At 43.7% G+C, this 23,955-nt stretch overlaps 1 protein-coding gene across 1 annotated transcript in view; it reads right to left on the minus strand.

Moving 5' to 3' along the window:
* The window catches only part of DMD (dystrophin), a 3,148,630-nt gene that overhangs the window by 1,645,055 nt on the left and 1,479,620 nt on the right, over positions 1-23,955 (minus strand). The window lies entirely within an intron of this gene.

Below are 23,955 nucleotides of genomic sequence, written 5' to 3' on the forward strand. Positions count from 1 at the left end.
TGATTTTGTAGACTTCTATCATATCCCCCTTCAGTTGCCTCTTCTTCAAACTGAACAGCCCTATCTTCTTTAGCCTTTCCTCATAGGGCAGCCGTTCCATGCCCCTTATCATTTTGGTTGCCCTTTTCTGCATTTTCTCTAGTGCAGCTCTATCCTTTTTGAGATGCAGTGACCAGAATTGCACACAATATTCATGGTGCGGTCTCACCATAGTAGAGCAATACAAAGTCATTATGACAGCCTCTGTTTTATTTTCCATTTCCTTCCAAATAATTCCTAACATTCTGTTTGCTTTTTTGATCACCACAGCACTCTGGGCTGACAATTTCAATGCATTATCCATTATAACGCCTACATCTCTTTGCTGGGAGGTAACTCCTAAGACATAACCGAACATTTTGTAACTACAGCAAGAGCTATGTTTTGTGTTAGGATCCCACTAGGGAAGATTGCATAGTAAATAGAACACATCCTCTTGCAGAATTGAAGCATAAGCCTTCACTGTATTTGCCCAGCATCTAGAAAGCACAGACTCTCGATAAGATGAGCCTTACAGTTTTCCGAGGCATGCCAGCACCTGGGAAAGCACTTTCAAATCCTTCAGAACACAAACCTTGGAACGTGTTTCTGCACTTACACATTGCTCTTGTGCCATCCCAGAAATAAAGGCCAACAAACAAGCTGTGGGGAGACCTTTTAATTGGATGAAGATCATACTAATTTCATCTGTTGTGCCAAGCTAGTCAGAGTTCTGCTCCCAAATCAATACAAAACCTGAAGGGAGCACAGCTCTGGAAAGTCAGTCACAAATGGAGTATTCCAATAAAAATGGACTTTCCTAAAAGCTGTTGATCGACTTTTATTTCTACATATCTAAGCATTGCATTTAGAAAAAGAATCTGTCAGATTTAGGAAGTCTCTAAAATTGTCTTTCTTTACTCTGGCTTTTCCAACTTAGCCAACTCTTTCTCAGTTGAGTAGGAAGTTGTTTCTTTATTTTAATCAAAATTATGTTGAGTTAGTTAAAGTCATTTATTGTTCTTGAATTTTGCTTTTAAATGTTTATTTTAAATTATTATTTCTTTGATTAGGTTTATATCTATTTTATTGTTCTGTGAAATTTGTTATTATTTTATGATTTTTTAAATTTACATTTGTTAAATTATTATGTGTTAGTCTTATACCTTTTTTATTTCAAGTCAAATAAACTAAACTATACTAAGTGGACTAATATTGGGGTAGATTTTAAAAAGGAGCATGCGGGCCTACATGTGCACACGCTACCCAGCGCGCCCACATGAATACCCGATTTTATAACTTGCACGTGCATGCTTGTGAGTGTAAATACTTATGCGCTGAATTCATTGAGAAAATCGAGAAAGCCCATGCCCTGCCCAGAACATGCCTATGTCCCACCCCTTTTTTTAAAAAAAATGTGTGTGTGTACTGAGAGATACGTGCAAACGTGCATGCTTCTTAAAATCTTGTGGCACACGCTAGCCGGATATATTCACGTATCTCCTGGTTTTGGTGCATGCCAACCTTTTAAAATTTGCCTCTATGATATTATTAAAAAGCAGTAGCAATGGAAGAGTTTCTGGGTTCCTGTGTCTCTTTTGTTCCAAACAATATGAGAAATGTAAAGTAGGGATGTGCAGCAGGGACGGATTCGTCCCATTCGGCATTCATATTCGTGGGGAGCCAAATCCGTTGCATCCGTTATCGGGGGACCAGGATCCGTTCATTAGTTACGTATGTATTCGTTTCCCATAAAAACCCCATCCCTTTAAATTTAATTAGCTACAACCCCTCACCCTCCTGACCTCCCAAGACTTACCAAAAACCCCTGGTGGACCAACAGGGGTCCTGGCACGATCTCCTGCACTTGGGCCGTCAGCTGCCATTATTCAAAATGGTGCCGATAGCCTTTGCCCTTACTATGTCACAGGGGCTACCGGTGCCATTGGTTGGCCCCTATCACATGGTAGGAGCACAAGATGGCGAAGACCGTCCATTGCTTCTACCATGTTACAGGATAAGTCTGAATGGCTCTCAGAGCAGTCCTAAAGTTATCCAGGTATGTATATCTGGATAATTTTAATCTTACCCTGCTATATTCTTAAGATAGTTGGGCAATTGAAAAAAATATCTTGCAGGCCACCAAGCCTGATTACCTAGCCCCACGGCTTTACAAAATATTCTAAAAAATGTCTGAGCCTAACACTTAATCCCCTAACACCCTAAAATAAAAAAGTCATGGGTTATTTCGGTCTGAGGCTCACCCCTTCCCACTTGGATCCTGCCGAAACCCTAAACCTGATGCCAGGAGCATGTAAAGTCTTACTACTTTCCTGGCCACTTCTAACCTTGCTCTGACAGCAGCAATGGTAGGGTACAAGTGTTTGCGATTCATTCAGCCCCCTGCTGAAATGACATCCAGGGAGACAGAGGCATTGCTCCTCTGTTTGATCTTCTGTGTAGCTATGAGGAATGGAGCTGCAATGTAAAATGCCAAACATCTGTGCAGTTCAAGGTGACATTCTGTTTCAGCTCAGCAATTCAATATCTAGACCTGCTCTGGTAATTAATTTTTAATTGAGCAATTGTGTCAGTATTAAAATGACATGTAAAAACTCATCAGCGCAATATTTACAGAGGCAATACAGCAATCGCCCACCTCCCCCCGCCATCCTGCTGCAACACAAGGCCTATAGAGGGGAGTTTTATAAGCAAGATCTGCACACTCAGATTTATAAGATTAAATGGTTAATTTTCTCAGTGGAAAAGGGTAAACAGTGGAGTGCCTCAGGGATCTGTGCTTTTCAATATATATATAAATGATCTGGAAAGGAATACGATGAGTGAGGTTATCAAATTTTCAGATGATACAAAATTATTCAGAGTAGTTAAATCACAAGTGGATTGTGATACATTGCAGGAGGGCCTTGCAAGACTGGAAGATTGGGCATCCAAATGACAGATGAAATTTAAAGTAGACATGTGCAAGGAGTTGCATATAGGGAAAAATAACCCTTCCTGTAGTTACACATATTAGGAGCTACCACCCAGGAAAAAGATCTAGGCATCATAGTGGATAATACTTTTAAATCGTCAGCTCAGTGTGCTGCAGCAGTCAAAAAAGCAAACAGAATGTTAGAATTATTAGGAAGGGAATGGTTAATAAAACAGAAAATGTCATAATGCCTCTATCGCTCCATGGTGAGACTGCACCTTGAATACTGTGTACAATTCTGGTCGCCGCATCTCAAAAAAAGATATAGTTGTGTTGGAGAACGTATAGAGCAATGACCAAAATGATAAAGGGGATGAAACAGCTCCCCTAAGAGGAAAGGCTGAAGAGGTTAGGGCTGTTCAACTTGGAGAAGAAACGGCTGAGATCAGATTTGATAGAGGTCTTTAAAATTATGAGAGGTCTTGAATGAGTACATGTGAATCGGTTATTTACATTTTCGGATAATAGAAGGACTAGGGGGCACTCCATGAAGTTAGCAAGTAGCGCATTTAAGACTAATTGGAGAAAATTCTTTTTCACTCAACACACAATTAAGCTCTGGAATTTGTTGCCAGAGGATGTGGTTAATGCAGTTAGTGTACCTGGGTTTAAAAAAGGTTTGGATAATGGGAGGAGAAGTCCATTAACTGCTAATAAACAAGTTGTCTTTATTGCGCTTTGAGGTGGACCCTTGCCCTGCAGCAGTGTAGAATGGCTCCCTGCTAGGGACCAGGAAGCACCTGCCCCCAGGGGTGCAGAGCACAGGAGGAGATAGAGGCTAGGATGCGCTTCACCACTGGAAGCCTGCGATCCCCCCAAGTGGAGCCTGTAGGGACCAGGGCCGCTTGGACTTAGGTGGGCCTCGCAGGGTCTCTCGGAGAGGTAGTAGAGAGGCGTGCCCACGAGCAGCAAGGGAGCGTGGTCGGTCACTAAGCTGTAGGCCTGGAGAATCAGGGAAGGCCAATACAGCGTAAGCGATGAAAAGGCAAGGGACAAAGCCAGAATCAAGAGTCGTGGTCAATGGCAGCCGGGGTCAGGTTCCGAGGATCAGTCCGAGGTGAGTCAGCCAAAACAGAGGTCAGATACCTGGAGTCAGTCCGAGAGTAGTCAACGAAGCAGAGTTCAGATGAGGTCAGAAGGCAGGCAGAGGTCAAGATCCAGGCAGCAAGCAGAATGGTCAATGGAGCAGGCAGAGGTCAGTACCAGAGAGACAGTCCAAAGGTACCACCCTAGGGAGATAGGACAGACAGACGCTGCAGCAGAAGAATGTTGGAACAGGAAGAGGATGGACAAGGCTGGAACAGTAGGACACTGGAAGAAGGCTGGAACAAAACTGTGAACACGGAGGCAAACTACACATACAATCGGGTCGACACATACAGTGTCGACCCGATTGCCAAGGCAAGGAAGTGCAGGCAGGAACTTCCTTATGTTGTATGTTCAATCAGGACGCGCCACGGAGCTAGGACCTGCCCCCGGCTCTACAAGCGCGCGTAGGGGCATGGCCAATCCCACTGAGGACGCCAAACTCTGGCTTGAGGCCTGGTTCGCAGTGGAAGGCCCAGCGCCCGCTGCCGCGGGACGCCGAGGCCTGAAGGAGCTCACGGCTGCCGCTGGGGAGGCCAACCCATGACCTGCAGAGGAGCTAGCGAGGTGAGCAGGCTCGTGCGTGGGCCAAGCACAGACAGGGCATGCAACAGTCTTAGGGAATGGCCTCTGCTATTAATTGCATCAGTAGCATGGGATCTTCTTAGTGTTTGGGTACTTGCCAGGTTCTTGTGGACTGATTTGGCCTCTGTTGGAAACAGGATGCTGGGCTTGATGGACCCTTGGTCTGACCCAGCATGGCAATTTCTTATGTTCTTATGTCCAAGTAACTTGATAACTCAGTATAGACTTCTCCATGTTTAAATACATTTTTCTAATGGAATCTGAAAAAAATTGCACTTTTTAATTTCTGTCAAGACAGAGCTGCATGAACATCTCTAAAACAGGTTTGCTGAACAATTTCATGAATCTTGAAATATGTAAACAGCTCATCAAACCGGCCAAATGAGTCTTAAAAAAAAAGTCTGTGACAGCTTTTTTCAGATCTGCCTCAGGTTTTCCGCACATCAGGCAGAGAAAATTCAACAGATTCCCCCCAGCAGATCTGGGAAGAATCCAAACATCTTTAGAATGTGATCCAGACCATATTCCTCCCAATCTGAAATGGGTTTTATTTAACTTATTTATCCTATTCAATAGGGATGTAAATCGTTTTTCTGACGATTGAAAATATCGTATGATATTTTCAAACTCGTCAGATATCGGGGGAGTCCCCGAAGCCGATAGGAAAACCCCACAACATTTTCGTGGGGTTCTCTTAACATTTTGAGGTGGGGGGGCAGGAAGAAAGGGCACCCAAAAACAATCCCCAAACCCACCCCGACCCTTTAAATCTAATTCTTTAGCATCCCCCACCCTCCTGACCCCCCAAAACTTTCTTTAAGTACCTGGTGGTCCAGCGGGGGTCCCAGGAGCTGCCAGTAAACAAATTGGCACCAATGGCCCTTTGCCCTTACCATGTGATAGGGGCTATCGGTGCCATTGGCTGGCCCCTGTCACATGTTAGGAGCAATGGACGGCCGGCGCCATCTTTAAATTTCAAGATCCAGCGACTCAAGAAATTCAGGAAATAAAACCAGAGCTTCCTTAAATTTAGCAATATCAAATCATATTCTTTTGGAGTAAATAGAAGGAGGGCTAAGTGAGCTAATTTCAGCAAGACCTGATAAAGAAAAACTAATAAGTGCATGATCAGACCAGGGCACATTCTTGACAACTGGGTTAGTTTTTAGTTGTAAGTTAGCGCTAACGTTAATAAACACAAGGTCAAGAGTATTACCTAAATGATGAGTGGGACCCTGAATCTTTTGTACCCATCCCAAAGAGCATAAGATGTAATTAAGAAGTTTTACCTGATTATCATCCAATGCATGATTATAAGGTAAATTAAAATCTCCTATTATCAGCATATTATTCAAATTTGTTTGAGCAAGCAATAATTGTTCAAAGAATAATGATAAATTTGAAGATAGCAATTTGGGAGGAAAATAAGAAAGACAAATGGAAAAACTTGATGTATAAACAAGAAGAATTTCTTGAGAAGCAGTTTCACTAAGATTTTGCGATTTGACCTTAAACGTATCCTTAAAGATATGCACTGATATACATGTTTCAATGCATTGTTTGTATTCGCTCATATGCCTACATACATATGTTGCAGGGTAAAGAAACACATATTTCTAAAAGCACACATAAATATTATACGCATGGCTTATAAAATATTAGAGTAAAACTATGGTAGCCATATATGTTGCCACACGCAGTTGGTTTGAAAGTTATCCTCCCTGTTTATAATCCACATTGGCACTGCAGTGACTCATAACTAACAGTGCGACTGTTAGGGAAAATGTAAGGCAGAAGCTAATGAGTGAGGACAGAGCATGCCTGCAGGCTGTCGCACAGAATAGGCCTTCTTAGAATGGCTGCACATCTGTTCTGTTTCCTAATGCCCAGAAATGTATGCAGTGCCATGCTTCCGCTCAGAGATCTCTTAAAAAAAAAACAAAAAAAAAACCAAACACCACCACCAAGCAATAATGGTTAAGGTGGGGGGGGGGGGGGGAGGAATAAAATTATCTGCAAGCAAGGGTACAATTAAATCTGTTACATAGTTAAGTAAACCCATGCATATGTACACTTCCACATGAAACATTACAGAGAAATAAGAAATAAAATGGGGAAAGGACAACCCAAGGAATAAAAGCAACATACAGGAAAAACTGAAAATGACCTCCTCCCTAACACTGCATGTAGGGTGGGTCATTTGCAAAGGCATTCCTATGGGAAAAACGGAATTTGGCTCCAGGAAGTAGAGTGTTAAAAAATTGCCCTATGGATTTGCAAATAAACTTCCATAACTACATCCTGTCTGCGCAGAAGTTTACCTGCAGCTAGCAGATGTGTTCCCGGGCTGGAGCTGGTGTATGAACTCGCATTTCCAGAAGGATGTGGGTAAATATTCTCCAAATGTTTCTGCGTACAAATTAGCAGATGTTGATTGTGCACGGGTAGTTCTAGTTTAGTAATTTTCAGAAGGAAAGTATGCATGTACTTCCCCTTTGAAAAGTACTGTGACTTATGTGTCACTTGGATTTGAAATGCACAAAATGCATTACTTGTGTAATTCCCAATTTGCGCACATCAAGGAAATTACCATTTTTACCAGTTAATTCACTGGTTCACCCATTTTACAATTATCATCTTAAAGTTGAGTTGGAGAAATTACTTACCTGATAATTCCATTTTCCTTAGTGTAGACAGATGCACTCAGGACCAATGAGTTATGTGCTCCCCTGCTAGCAGATGGAGACAGTCAGGTTTCAAAGCTGATGTCACCCAAGACATACCCCTGCACTGACCTCAGCCATTCAGTATTCTTTTAAAAAAGCCATTGTGGACATATTATTGAAGAACGTATTAGAATTTGGATACAACTTGATTAAAAACTGGAGACCACAACTGTATTCAACCACCATAAGCGCTGAACCCCAGCAATACTATAGATGCCCCGAACTAGGGATAGGGTAACAGCTTACTCTTAACCACATGGAATTGAGATTCACCTCATGGGTGATTTCTTGGTGCCTCTCCTGAGCAGCCATGGGTGGGGATGCTGAGTCCATCTGTCTACACTAAGGAAAACAAAATTATCAGGTAAGTAATTTCTCCATTTCCTAGCATGTAGCCAAATGGACTCAGGACCAATTGGATGTACAAAAGTTACTCTCGAAGGTGGCAGGAGGCTGCCTTCGGTCCGGTTAGCACTGCCATCGCAAAGGCTGCATCCTCTTGGGCCTGACGTCCAGGTGATAGAACCTGGAGAAGGTGTGCAAGGAAGACCATGTCGCTGCTCGACAGATGTTGACGGGAAACAGTAGCTTAGCTTCCGCCCAAGATACGGCCTGGGCCCTAGTGGAATGAGCTTTGATCTGAAGGGGTAAAGGCTTCCCTGCCTCCACATAAGCTCCCGTGATCACTTCCTTGATCCAGCGAGCTATGGTAGCTCGCGAAGTCGCTTCACCTTGTTTTCTTCCCCCTTAAAGGACAAACAAGTGGCCTGTCTTGCGCACTGGTTCTGAGCGTTCCAAGTACCATACTAGAAGCCTACTGATATTTAAGTGGCATAGTAGGCGGTAATCTTCCGTGTCCTTGTGTCCATCCAGGGACAGTAAGCAGATCAAGGTCTGGTTCAGGTGAAACTCTGAGACTACCTTTGGTAAGAAGAAAGGGACGGTGCGAAGCTGCAATGTTTCTGGAGTGAATCAGAGGAATGGTTCCCGACATGACGGTGCCTGTAGTTCGGAGATGCGACGAGCCTAGCATATCACCACCAAGAATACAGTCTTCAGAGTTAATAGGCATAAAGACAGACTGTGCAGTGGCCTAAAGGAAAGTCCTGCTAAAAAGTCCAGTACTAGATTGAGGTTCCATAGGGGGACCAGCCACTTTAAGGGTTGAATGAGTTGACAGGCGGGTTCCATTCACCTCTCCCCTGAAACAGGAGAGAGCCGCCACCTGGACCTTCAAGGAGCTGAGATACAATCCTTTGTTCAGGCCGTTCTGTAAAAATTCCAGAATCATGGGAATCTTGGTTGTTTGCGCGGGCACCCTGCAGTCCATGCACCAGGCCTCAAATATTCTCCAAATCCGTACATAAGCCAGGGACGTTGAGGACTTCCATGCATGGAGCAAGATGGTGATTACGGCCGCCGAATATCCCTGCTTCATTAGGCGAGTCCTCACAAGGGCCAGACTAAGACAGAATAGAGTTGGGTCCTCATGAAGGATTGGACCTTGTTGGAGAAGGTCCCTGTGCAGGGGGAAAGTGAAGGGGACTCTCCATGAGAAGCCTTGGCATGTCTACGTACCATAGGCATCTGGGCCAATGGTACGTAGACACCAGAAGGACTAATCCTCTGTGGTGTTCGATCTTGCGGATGATGTTGCCCAACAGGGGCCATGGGGGGAAGGCATATAGTAAGTCCTCCTCTGGCCAGGTCTGGTCAAGGGCGTCGATCCCTTGGAGCGCTGATCTTGTCTGTGACTGAAGAATCAGGGGACTTTTGCATTGTGAGATGTGGCCAGTAGGTCGATGGATGGGAGGCCCCAGCATTCTACTAGGAGCTGGAAGGCTCTGGTTGACAACACATATTTCCCTGGATCCAGGTTCTCCCTGCTGAGAAAGTCTACTCTGACGTTGTCTTTTCCCATGATGTGGGCGGCCGAGATCCCTTGTAGAGTTAACTCTGCCCATTCCTTAAAGGGGTCTCTTTCCCGAGACACTTGCTGGCTTTTGGTGCCTCCCTAGTTGTTGATGTAGGCTACCGCTGTTGCGTTGCTGACATTACGTGGACTGCCTGTCCCTGGAGCCTGTGGCTAAACTGCAGGCATGCTAATTTGACCGCCCATGTTTCTAGGCAATTTATGTTCCAGTGTGCCTCTTCCTCGTTCCATCGCCCCTGGGTTGTCTGTTGCTGACAGTGGGCTCCCCACCATCGGAGGCTCAGGTCCATCATGAGGGCGATCCAATTCGGTGGATCGCCCTCATGATGTTTACACCTTTGTTTAGGTGAGCTTCCTGTAGCCCCCACTGGACCCGAGAACATACTTCCATCGGTAGGTGGAGGCGGATCAAGTAGTCTTGTGATAGTGGGTTCCAACATGAAAGCAGGAAGTGTTGGGAGTGGCAGCATGTGTGCCCTCACCTACAGTATGACTTCCAGGATTGACGCCATGAGGTCAAGGACCTGGAAGTAGCTCCACACCCTGTGGCGCATCGGGTTCATTAACAGATACACTTGGCATATCAGCTTCCTTATCCTCGAGGGAAGGAGGAAGACCTTTTCCTGCTTAGTGTCAAACTATACTCCTAGGTACTCCAAGGACTGGGAGGGGTTGAGGCTGCTCTACACAATTGAGTTCTTGTAGGAGGGACATGACCCTGCTGGTCACCTGGAAGTTCTCTTCCAACGACTGCACCCGGATTAGCCAGTTGTCTAAGTAAGGGTACACCGGGATCCCTTCTTTCCTCAGTGCCGTCACCACGACCACCATAATTTTGTAGAATGTTCTGGGGGCAGTTGCCAGGCCGAAGGGCAGCGCCCGGAACTGGTAATGGTGGCCCAGTACCGCAAAGCATAGGAAACACTAGTGGTCTTGATAGATTGGGATATGAAGGTAGGCCTCTGAGAGGTCCAGGGAGGTTAAGAACTCTCCCAGTTATATGGTCATTATGACTGAGAGAAGAGTTTCCATGCAGAAGTGAATTATCTGCAGATGACAACTGATGCTCTTGAGATCCAAGATGGATCAGAATGACCCCTCCTTCTTGGATACGATGAAATAGATGGAATAACGCCCTGTATTTACTTGGGGTGTAGGTACCAGGGTTATAGCCCTTAGACTGAGGAGCCTTATCAACATAGATTCCACTGCCAGATTTTTGTGCTGGGAGTGTCAAGGTGACATCATGAACATGTCCCGAGGGATGCTGCGAAATTCCAGAGTGTATCCTTCTCGTATGATGACAGTACCCATTTGTCTGATGTGACCCACCACTGAAAGAAGAGGGAAAGTCGGCCCTCTATCTCCTCATCCCGTGGATGAATCAGCCAAACTTCATTGGGAATTTCGGGACGAACCTGAGCTCAAACCCGTTCTTCTTTTTGGTTGTCGGTTCCGAAAGGACTGAGACCTTCCCGAGGGCATCAGTTGTCTGAAATAGGTACTGGACATCATACGAGAAGGATACACTCTGGAATTTCACAGCATCCCTCGGGATATGTTAATGATGTCTGAAATGATGAGTTTCTGAGGGCTGGAAATGCTGGGAGCCCTTGGAACGAACGCTCATGGGAGAGGGATGCTTTGACCTCTTTTTCTTATCTTCTGGTAGCCGAGGCACTGGAGATTCACCCACTTACTGGCTAGTTTTTCCAATTCACTACTGAATAAAAGGGAACCCTTAAAGGGCTTCTTTGTGAGGTTCACCTTAGAGGTCACATCTGCTGACCAATTTCGTAACCATATCTGTCTTCTGGCCTCCACCACTGAGGCTAATCCTCTGGCCGAGGTGCATACTAAGTCCTAGCTTGCATCTACTAGGAAGGCTGCGGCGGGCTCAATTGTCTCTCTGGTATGCACCCCTGAGCTATCTGCCGCTCTCAAGAGAAGCAGACATGAACAAGCCACCAGGGCATAACAGGAAGCAATCTGCAATGTCATTGCTGTTGTTTCAAAGGTCTGCTTAAGAATGGATTCCAACCGCATCCTTCAAGGCAATCCACACCGAGAACTGGCTACCAGACCAAGGCAAACCTCTGAGGGATCTCGGAAATCGCCTCAGAAATTCTCAACTGGGGAAGGGACCCTTAGGAATCACTGCAGGAGAGCGGTGCTAGATCTTCTCCAATTTAAAAGTAGAAATTTGAAGGTAAATTTTCCTCATCTAAAGAGTACTGTGTTCCTAATAGGAGACACAATCCACATCTGCTAGGAGACGGAGCGATACTGAATGGTTGAGGTCACTGCAGGGGTATATCTAGGGTGACGTCAGCTTTGAAACCTGACTCCGTCTCAATCTGCTGGCAGAGGAGCACATAACCCATTGGTCATGAGTCCATCTGGCTACACGCTAGGAAAATAAAGATTTCCACATGGTGTGGCCAACAAGTACATCCCGTATGGCGCTTCTTTCTCACAACACTTTTGGACTAGCACTCCTGCTACCCTGTAAAGAGACCATTTTCAGTATCACAGTCTGTTCCCCTCCTTTTCTTAGCTCTGCTTTTTGATTTGTGCTTAAGATTACTGCAGGGTTAATGCTCCTACCAGGTTCACCTTTAGCACTGATACAACTGAAGGAGTTTTACAGATAGTTCCCTGAAAAAAAAAAAAAGCTCAAAGTCTGGAAAACTTAAGAGACTCCAGGGGCAGCTTAAGCAGTATGGGCTTCTGATAACAAAGCATTTATGACAGAGGCAGTCAGTCTAAACCAGTTACACTTTGGTAATGGTAGAAGAAAAATGGAAAGGTGAATAGGTTGCAAACAATAAGTTTCAAGCTTTGTAAGCGTCAGCAATGTTGGTGCTCTCAATAGCCAATAGCCATCTAAGCTGACTTCTATCATCATCTCTTCCATCTCTCCTCTCCTCTCAGCTGCCGCAGATCCGGGATATGGAAGAGATGTCGGGGGGTGGGGGGGATGGATTAGACAGATGTCTGATATTGGGGGTACTCTGGCACTTGTATCATGCTCTACATATCAGTGATGCACTATCCTCGCTTATCCAGATTTTTTTGCATTTTTTCCATGCTGTCATTTCCCCCCCACATTATTTATTTATATGAAAGTATTTGTTAGCTGCCCCTCCGAATAGTTCGGGGCGGGGTACAATAAAACATACATAATCATTAAAAACAAAATCATTAAAAACAAAATACCATAAAACATATACAATCTAATGTCTATATGAGATGCTATATAATTATATATATATATATATATATATATATATATATACATAAGCTTTAGCGACACACTTGGGTTGTAGCAGCAGCTGAACTACAGATGTGAATTGTTGGAGGTGAGAAAGAAAACACATATCCATAGAGGTCACTTACCAGGGAACGCAAGCTGAAATAAATGTTTTTTTAAAATAGTTGCTTAAAGAGCTTAGGATCTTTGGTTAGCCATAAATTACTCAGTAGGGCAGAGCTTTCCAAACTTTTCATGTTGGTGACACACTTTTTAGACAAACATAATTTCGGGACACAGTAATTCAGTCTACTAGCAAACCAGAGGTTGTATGCAGTGTAACAAAGGAAAAAAGAAACATCACCCATCCTTATAAAACAAATCAAGAAATATAAAATCATCAGCAGTAAAACTGTACTAACAAAAAGAACATATTTCGAAACAGCTGATGAGTGGAATATCCAATAATTAAAAACTCATATAAAACATTTCCAGATACCAACAAAATATTTCAAAATAGCAGACACAAAGACCCAGTAATGAAAAATAATAAGGATACAAACATTTTTTTGCTCTGCATACCTGGGAACGTTTCATATCCAGGTGTCCTGAGATTGTTCTGAATTAGCAGGAGGAGGGGTGGTTTGCTTGGAACTTTCTCCTCTCTCAGTCACATACCAGCGCTCTCTCTCACACTGGCTCTCAATGACACACCTATACACACATGCTCTCAGTACTCACATATACACATGTTTTTTCTCTCTCACTTATATAGGCTCTTAATTACACATTTACACACATGCTGTCTATCTTTTCACGCTTACAGACCCACAGGCTTTCAATCACACACATACATGCTGTCTTTTTCTCTCACACACAGACTCTCATTCACATGCTTACAAACATGTCCTCTCTTTCTCTCATTTACACACAGGCTCTCAATCACATACTCACATGCTCCCTCACCTAAATCAGCTCTCAATCACACACAGACACACATGGTCTCTTTCTCTCATTTAAACACAGGCTCTCAATCACATACTCACATGCTCCATCACCTAAACCAGCTCTCAATCACACACAGACACACATGATCTCTCTCTTACTTATACACACAGGCTCTTAATCATACATACACATGATTTCTCTCACACACAAAGGATCTCAATCATACACACATACTCTTTCACACAAACAGGTTTTCAATCACAAACTTACACATACAGGTTCCCAATGGTAAACTTACATTCATGCTCTCTCTCTCACAGGCAGGCTCTCAATCACAGACATACTCTCTTTCACATGTACAGGCTCTCAATCATTCACATACATGCAATCTCTCACTCTCTCATACACACACACAGGGCCCCGCGGCCCGGAAGAGGAAGTGGAGTGTATCGGGTGAGTGCGCGGCAAGAAGAGGCCACGCTAGTGCGCTCGGCATCGGCCCGAAGAAAAGAAGACTGCAGCGCGGCTCGGAGGAAAATGTTCAACCGCGGCCGATGGGACTTCCGCCTCCGCGAGGGCTGAAAATGAAGAGGTTAGCGTTGGGAGGAGGCTGCTGCTGCGAGGCGCGAGTTCCCGGGGAACTCACGCCTCGTGGCAGCAGCAGCTGCCTCCTCCCAACGCTAACCTCTTCATTTTCAGCCCTCGCGGAGGCGGAGTCCCATCGGCCGCGGTTGAACATTTTCCTCCGAGCCGCGCTGCAGTCTTCTTTTCTTCGGGCCGATGCCGAGCGCACTAGCGTGGCCTCTTCTTGCCGCGCACTCACCCGATACTCTCCACTTCCTCTTCCGGGGGAGGGGGGCGGGAAGAAGAGAGCACGCCGGTGCCGCTGACTCCAGCTGTCCTGCCGCGTTCCGCCCAGGCGGAGGAGGACCGGGGAGCAGCTGGGTCAGCGGGAAAGTGTGGCGATACTTGTCTGCGAGCCAGATGCAGCATATCTGGCTCGGAGCCATGGGTTCCCGGTCCCTGCACTTGCCGGTGTGTCACGTGCACCGGGCTTGCGCGACACACCGGCACACCTCAGGCGACACAGTAAAGTGTCGCGACACACACTTTGGAAAGCTCTGCAGTAGGGAATTCCATAATGTGGGGCTATGGATGCAGAAGGAGCGTTCCCTGGTGTCAGTGAGGCGTGCAAATTTTGGAGAAGGAATATCTAGGAGGCACTGGCCTGCAAAACGTAAAAAGCACATGAAGGAGAATGGATTCTGATAGTGGACAGTATCCAAGGTGAAGAGATATAATTAGGAAGGTTCTGTATGATTACTGCATAATGGGGACATTTTAAAAGCGACACATGCCGACGCCAATAATAGTTTTCAGAGTTCATTCCCAGTTCACCCAGTTACGGGATAGGATATCCAACCCCCCCCCCCCCCCCCAGTTTAATAGCCTCCCTTCCCTCTCCCCCCTGTTAGCCATGACCCTTAAAATCTTGCTAATCTATCTAGTTTCTTTTATTTTAGTACTTATATGACATCCATAGCAGAAGTAAAGTTACACGGCAGGAGACCGCAGCACGTGCCAGTGCATGTATGTACATGCATATTTCATGGTAAAATCCTGGAACGCCCATGCTCTGCCCCCGCACCATTTTTATTTGTGCTCGCAGTGGCACGAATGTGCATATCCCGGCGGCTTTTAAAATCCGCTTGGCATACACCGGCCCAACATATTTGCACATCCCCTGATTTTGGCGTGTGCATCTGGCTTTTATAATTCACCTTTAAGTTTGTATCTGAGGTGATACAGAGTGAAGTGATTTACTCAGGATTACAAAGAGTGGCGGGAGGATTTGATCCTTGGCTTCTCTGCTTCGCAGCTCACTGCTCTAACCACTACTTGCATTATACACCTCATCTGAAGGATCTTCACTGGTTGCCAAAACCCCAGAGAATTATATTTGTTTTAGCACCAACTCATAAAGCAGCATTTTCTGTTTCATTTTGTTTAGTGGGCAAGCTGCATTGGTATCTGCCAAATAGTTCTTTGAGGTCGTCATCTCAGAGGTTATTGATCATTCCTTCGCCTTCTGGATATTTTTTGTAGGCAACAAGAATGAAGGCATTCTCAATAGCAGCCCCTGTTGAGTAGAATACTTTACCATTTGCTGTGTGACATGAAGCTGATTATTTAAAGTTTCAAAAAAAATTGAAAGCAGTTTTATTTGCTCAGGCTTTTCTGGGCTAAGATAGTGTAACTTTGGTTGGTTGGTGCTTTAGCATTTTAAAATATTCCTTTTAAACTTTTGAGAATGTGATATTTATGTTTCATTGTGATATTATGTTATATATTTTATTTGCTTTACGTGATTATTGTAATCCGCATTAAATATTTTTGGAAATAGCGGACTAAATAAAAGAAATAGATGCTTGTAAATCCTCTTCTAAGATCTGTTTGCTTAGAACATTGGCTCCTGCCTCTGCTCCCCGTGGCCTGCAAACAGATTTAGGGATTCTAAATATGTCAAGGAATCTAGTTCTTAGACCCTGACGTATGTGGTCATAGCTCATGCATTCTTAGTGTGGCTTTCCTAATAAACTGACCAGTTTGGATACCACGACAACCAGCACAAAGACTTGCTAGTTTAGAACATACAAGGATTAGTTTAGTTGAAAGAAGATGTTACAACATTTCCTCCATTTTCTTTTTTTCTGATCATCAAGAGGAAGGGAGCTGCAGCAAATTCATGGCTTAGCATGCACTCATTGGAAATTTTACCGCATCCAAAGAACGAGTAGTTTTAGCAGCCTCTACAAACTCAGCCAATTTAACTTTTAGAAGATTTACCAACATAGCCAGAACCTTTTCGGTCAGAAGCATATTCCATAATTTAAGTACACACTGCATAACCTTTAAACTTCTTTCCTTCCAATATTAATGGGATCTATCCAAAACTGTTTTCATCTCTGTTTTACACAGATAAGCCCCTATATCAAGATCTGAGGTGTGTTCCAATTAGAGTTACCAAATGGCTCAAGATTGTCAGGACAGACTAATCCAGTCCTGGGTTTACCCTATTGCATGCTGGGATTTGTAGTTCTGATTTCCCTATTATATTCCCTAAGACAGTTGTTCCCAAATATATCCTGGGGGACACCCAGCCAGTCAGGTTTCAGAATATCCGCAGTGTCCCTATTGCATATAAATGGATCTTACGCATATTCACTGCGGATATCCTGAAAACTCGAATGGCTGAGAATCCGGCAGGTTTGGAAACCACTGCTCTAAGAATAGCAAAACTACAAGTCCCTGCATGTCATGGGGTATAACCAGGACTGGGTCAGTCTGTTCTGAAAATCTGGAGCCAGTTGGCAACCCTAGTTCTAATGGATCACATGCACACTGGCTGCAACAAAGCCTTTATGAAGCAAGGGACTAAAATGTATAAGACAGAAGTTTATCTTTACAGTGGTTCAAACATGGCCTCCAGTTCCATATTCCATGTTCAGCAATTCTGAATGCTGGACATATGATCGAAGTTATTGAAATAATATAATCAGCAGTTATTGACTATTTAAGCTGATTTTTTATTTTTAGAAAATAGTTTACAACAGAAGTTACCTTCTAAACAAAAAATAACCTAAAACTGTAAGAAGAGGGCAATAATAATGTGCCTTATGACTTCCACCAAGCACTATCTGGTTTGAGTGGTATGAGATGATCCAAGTCTGGTTAACCTATGGAACAGTCCCAAAAAGCAAGAAGGTAGGCGATCTAAGAAAGCCATCAGGAAAACAACAAGGATTAGATGCCACGGTCTTTTTCAAAACTTTACTGAAGTGGAGACGTATGTATTCTTATAGCCCGACTCTGGCCGAGTTTCGCCGTTGACAAAACGGCTGCCTCAGGGGCTCAGGTTTATTTGGACTCAGGTTGAAACAACTGTGGTCTTGTATGACACACCTGTTTTTCCAGGTACAATTCGCTGTAACATTGATTCTTTTTAGTTTATTTGCGAATCATTATCTTGTGTATGCGATACGTCCATTGGATCTCCAATTCAGACAACGCATTGGTCATGCACTGTGGCTAAAAAGCTTGCGCTTCACATTTAGATGCTCGTCTCCACTCCGACTAGCCAGAGTCGAGCTATAAAGTTCACTTCAATAAAGTTTTGAAAAAGACCGTGGCATCTAATCTTTGTTGTTTTCCTAACCTATGGAACAGGCAGGATGTGAAAACCATTGTTATAGTGGGGGTGACCCCTGTATAGTAAAATCCTGCATCCTACCAACACCTCCAGCACCCCCTAGTACCAAAACCTATGGGACAGGATGCTTTTCTCTTCTATTTTTCTCTCTATCACCTTATGTGCATGGGAAAGTGACCAATAAATGAAAACCAACCATCAGTCTGCTATCTGAAATTGATTATTTTCATAACTGATCAATGTGCAATGGAATTTTAGTAACTATCTAAAAGCCACAATTCAAAGATTGGGGCACAGCCTCCATCCCCTCTCCCTTTCATTGCCTTCCTTACAGTAATATTCCCTCCTAACTGCCCTTTCTAAGTATAGCTATGCTAGATCTTCGTGTTGAAGGATCAAGTTTACTTACATTTTAATCAAATGTTTTCAGATCTGTCCAAGAAATGCCCTCCTATCACTGAAGTTTCATTGAAACCCTTGTATATGGAAACAACTGTTAAAAAATAGCCAAAACTCTTAAGAGTGAATTTTCAAAGGGGTTTTGTGTGTTACCTACATCTGTAAGTAACATGTACTTGTGTAAACGCTATTTTATAAATGTCATGAGTATGCGTGTATTTTCCACTTTGTGCATATTTTACTGGCGGAAGAAGGGGGGGCTAGAAGCATTGCAGAGTGGGGTTGAGAAGTACGCATGGTAGTTGGTTGCAACTATTTGACTCGTGCCAGTGACATCAAACTTGTCTGTTGTCTGCAGTTTGTGGACGGGAAGGCTGTGTAAACTGCTGGGGGTTCCAGGTGAAGTACAAGAGGGCCTAGGTGAACTGGCAGAAGGACTGGATGAACTGGCAGAAGTATCAGGAAACTGGTGGTTTCAGGTACATGCATGAGTACGTATTTTCAAAATGGTATACGAGCACACTTTATAAAATGCCTGCCTCCACAAATAAATCGCAGTTATTACGTGTGCATTTATTTGTTTTACAATCCTAGAATATAATGCACATATTTTTATAAAATAGGTAAAATATGCATTTTCTTGCATTGGAATTATCCATGCATGCTGCAATGTACATGCCTCACGGATTTATAATATACCAGCATTAATCTCTGCGTGCCTACAAATACGCTTAAATGCTGCATCACAGACAAGTTTGAATGTTAGGCTGTTAAGGTTTTGGCATCAAATGTGGTCTTTTCTAGTGCTTTTATTAAATTGAGTTTTCCATTCGTTCTCCTCCTCTTCACTGCGCACACTTTATATCCCATTACTCATCTAAGCAAATTCTGCCTACAGTCAGTGCAGAAAAAGAATTACTTCCAAAATTAGTATCACTATACATCATTGTAAATTCATGGAAACCCAAGGAGTGACGGAGACCCAACTGCTCCCTCGAGAAGCTAAACCCATTTCCTCAGTAACACACTCCAAGTCTTTTATGTTTGCGATCCTTACAAATTCAGTTCCTTTTTTAGCACATAAGGAAGGGCCTACACAACAAAATTCACGCTAAAAATGTTATAGCATGTGAGACAGTCAAAATTTAACATGTATATTAAAATGCCACTTAACCATACCTTATAGTGAGGCGCACGCTAAAACATTTCCCCGATAGCGTGCCCACACTATTATTGTCACATTAACCCGAAAATGCAATGGCAATATAGCGTGACCTTGTTACATAGCCCTGGGAACGTAGGTAGCATGTACATACTAAACTGAGTATGCTCCCTTCCACTCGTGTCTCCCCCCCCACCCCCTTGCTGCAAAACTACATAAAAGCAAGCCTGAGATGGAGCTGCTTGTCAGGGGAGCATCTGGGCCCCAGAAGAGAATGTGAAAGAAGAGAAGGAAATTCAGACCAAATAAATGCATCTTAGAAGTCTCTCAAGGAGGTAGATGAAGAGGAGGAAAGTCAGCTGCTAATTCTTCTGTTCTCTCTTCCCGTTTTGCAACAAAGGAGTATCCCATGCCCTCTTGAAGTCCATTACCTCTAGGTAGTTTCCCTTTGAAAATTATCTGCAAGGTACGCAACATGAGAACCTCCATTATAACACCGCGATCTATTAAAAAACCCCCCGCCTCCGCTCCTCAATATGGACTTGCTAGTCTCACTCCTTTTCCAAGCACATGGCTTTTAGCAGTGCTGAGTGGCTCTGAGGTAAACATATTGACCTGTTCTTTAATTAGCTGATTTTTTAATCTATAGATGAGCCTTATGTAACTGGGTAAAATTCTTACATTGACAAGGGTGTCCTTACAACAGGGAAAGTCCTTGAATCAGAAGGAACACTGACTACTATGTGGATAAACTTACCAGATGCCTGGCTCTGGCTTCTTCATAACAGCAAAAGAAAAAGCATTTCATTTCTGAATTTTTATCACAAGACATAAAATCCTTCAACAGTGCAGCCAGGATGTTTGTCTGTAAATGGAATATCTAATCCAAACTGACTTTCCATTGCAGAAAAGTGCTTTACAAAAAAAGAATCACCAAACCAAAGACTGGTATTCAGAAGGTTTCTCAGAAAATTGTATTACTTAATATGGAATATAAATACTAAGTTTTGTACAAGGTTCACATTTTACCTGTTATACAGTCTTCCAAAACATATACTCAGAGCTTAGGCTGCCACAGGGGTAAGGGCAACCAAGAACATGATGGACATTAAACATGTTTCGGACAGACACAGAGTACAATGGTAAAAGCAGGTGGGAGTTAACAAGAAGTAAAAATGAAGTAAGGGCTTGAGTGTTCGCTCAGTCATATGAAACTTTAGAGGGCCAGAGAAGGGAAAATACGAGCCAAGAAGGAGAGTAGTGGGAGACTGCATCAGGCTTCCCAGAAGACTGGGGGAACCTGCATAGAAGGTGTCTATCTTTTGAATGACTTTTCACCTTATCTCTCTTTTATGTTTTTGCTTTGCTTGATTCAATCGTTGACTAAAAACTATGCAATTTTTTGCATGCATTTATTTATTGCATTCATAGGCCACCCAGCTTCTGAAAACTCTAGAGCGCTTCATTAACTGTTAATATATTTTCTTACTCAGGGATGATTGGTTTAAGGACAATTGAAGATTATTTAGATAAATTTATATAAAATATATAGAAATATTTATATAATATATATATTTTTTATATATTTATGTATGTGTATGTCCACATAAAATTAGTTTTGATCTATTAATTAAAAAAGAAATAGTTAAAAGTAAAATTCATTGCCTTGAATATTCATCTTTATAGGCCCTCTGAATGTATCTGCTGACCATAAACAGGAATGATATAGTTTTGGCTACTTTATGTGAATCACTTACATTCATAAACATCTTACGTACTCCAAAATATCAATTAGAGCATAAGAACAGCCATACTGGGTCTGAGTAAGGGTCCATAAAACCCAGCATCCTATTCCAATCCAAGTGGCCACTCCAAGTCACAAGTACCTGGCAGTGGCGTAGCCAGAAATGAATTTTTGGCTGGGCCCAAGGTTAACATGGGTGGGCACTAAAAGTCTGAGCCATGGAATTCATATTCTTACTGATAAATACTTTCACACACACACACCTGACAATAGATTTCTAAATAATCTGCTACAGCTGTTATACTTTTAATATTTTAAACTCAATTACTTGAAGGTGATCACACCCTTTGGCTGACAGCTGGGATGTATCCTTAGCAGTGTGGAGAGGATAACTGGGTAGACAGGAGAAAAAGGCTATCCAGCCCTGTCATTTACTAAGCTATCATCATGTAAACATACACTCTGCATCCACAAATAAGATTGATACAATTGCCTACATGCTAGTAAAATACCTCACCTCAGGCACACACACAGAACCAACCTTCACCAAAGTACAGAAAGACCACACATTATAAATATGGAGATAGAAACTGGAATGGAAAACCAAAAAAAGCCACTCTGCATGCAGTGCAAACCTGGAGAAATGGAAAGAGAAATATAGCACCTAACAGTCCCAGGATCTGCAATAATGCACACAAACTAAGCCGCACAAAGTTACACCTGCATTATGGAACATATAACAACCCTATCTATGAAAAGGCAACACTACAAATATTAAATCAGGTCCTAAACACTAATACACCTCCTATTAGGAAAACAGAACAAGCCAAGCTGCTATAGAGTCCCACACAGAAATAATAAATGTTTCAAAACAGCTGATGAACAGAATAACATCCAACAAAACTCATAAAAATTATTAAACATTGTCCAAATAAATAAAATATTTCAAAACAGCAGACACATCACATAATACTCAATAATTAAAATGGCAGTCAATCAAGAAAAATAAACTTAAAAAGCCTTTACTTACCCTCTCCAGCAACTCTCCTACTCCTTTCCCTTGAAAGCACATACCAGGAGCAGCAGCTCTGTCTCTCACACACACACCCCAGTCACCTCCCTGCCCAGTCTCTGTCTCACACACACCCCACACACACCCCAGTCACCTCCCTGCCCAGTCTCTGTCACACACACACCCCAGTCACCTCCCTGCCCAGGCTCTGTCTCTCACACACACCCCAGTCACCTCCCTGCCCAGTCTCTGTCTCACACACACCCCAGTCACCTCCCTGCCCAGTCTCTGTCACACACACACCCCAGTCACCTCCCTGCCCAGGCTCTGTCTCTCACAAACACCCCAGTCACCCTCCCTGCCCTGCATTTCCAGCCCGTGGCTTGAACACTGCCACTCCTCCCACCCTGATGACCCCCTTCTTCCTGCCCCACCAGCCAATCAGAGGCTTCCTCCTTCCACTGGCAGGAAGAAGGCTTCCGATTGGCCCGCGGGGGCAGGTAGAAGGGAGGAGGTTTCCCATTGGCCCACGGGGGCAGGAAGAAGGGAGGAGGTTTCCCATTGGCCCACAGGGGCAGGAAGAAGATAGGAAGTTTCCCATTGGCCCACGGGGCAGGAAGAAGATAGGAGGTTTCCCATTGGCCCGCGGGGGCAGGAAGAAGGTAAAGGGAAGTATTACTGGGGCTGTGGGACACCGGGAGCCGCAACACACCAGCTGATTTTATTTTTTTTTTCTCCCTTGGGTGCCTGCTGATGCTGCCTGCTTTTATTGGCTGCAGTGTCTTGCAAAGAAATTTGGGTGGGCCTGAATGGAAAGTGGGTGGGCCACTGCCCACCCGTAGCTACGCCACTGGTACCTGGCAGGATCCAAAATAATAGATAGATCCTGATTTTTACACCCAGGGATAAACAATGTCTTTCCCCAGGAATTTGTCCAAACCTTTTAAAAACCTAGCTATACTAACTGCTTTTACCACATCCTCCAGCAATGAATTACAGAGCTTAATTGTGCATTGAATGAAAAAAATATTTTCTCCGATTTGTTTTAAATGTGCTACTTACTAACATCATGCAGTGTCCCCTAGTCTCTTTACTTTTTGAAAGAGTAAATAACCAATTCATATTTACCCTGTCCACTCATGACTTATAGACCTCAATCATTGCTTCCCTCAGCTGTCTCTTCTCCAATCTGAAGAGCCCTAACCTTGTTAGCCTTTCTTCATAGGGTGCAGTTCCACCCCCTTTACCATTTTGGTCGCCCTGCTCTGTACCTCTTCGAGCTCTGCTATATCTTTCTTGAGATGTGGTACCCAGAACTGCTTTTAGCCTTAGTCAGTATCTCACATACAGGGGCGGATTCCCGCCAACGACCGGCCTGGGGATTCGCCACCCTGGCCGGCCCCGGAGATACCACGTGGTCTGCCGAGCACGGCTCTGTCACAGCCGCGCTCGGGAGACCACGTGACTAGAGTGACCAGCCCACCAGGGGATGCCCAATCCCCCGATAGGCCAATCCGCCCCTGCTCACACTCAGAGCACAGGAACAGATGTCAATGCGGGTGTCAGTGGCTAGAGCTGTGCACTGACACGTTCTTGGCAAATACTGGCTTGTTAGTGGTGCATTTATCTACCCAGGGAATAGGAAATTAGAATTCCTTGATTGAACAATAAATACAGAGGTAATTCTGTAACAACCTGCCAACTGTTTTGGAAAAATATTTGTCTAAATTACACTAACATTCAAAGTGAACTTACACACACACACGTTTGCTTTGAAAGTTATCCCACCAAAACTATCCACACACAATTACAGCTGCTAATGTGTGTGCAGCCATTTTTGTGAAAGTTTACGTATTTTTAAAAATACAAATATACAATATGCGC

Source organism: Rhinatrema bivittatum, chromosome 5 (assembly GCF_901001135.1).
Source record: "Rhinatrema bivittatum chromosome 5, aRhiBiv1.1, whole genome shotgun sequence".
In the NCBI taxonomy this organism is placed as follows: Eukaryota; Metazoa; Chordata; class Amphibia; order Gymnophiona; family Rhinatrematidae; genus Rhinatrema; species Rhinatrema bivittatum.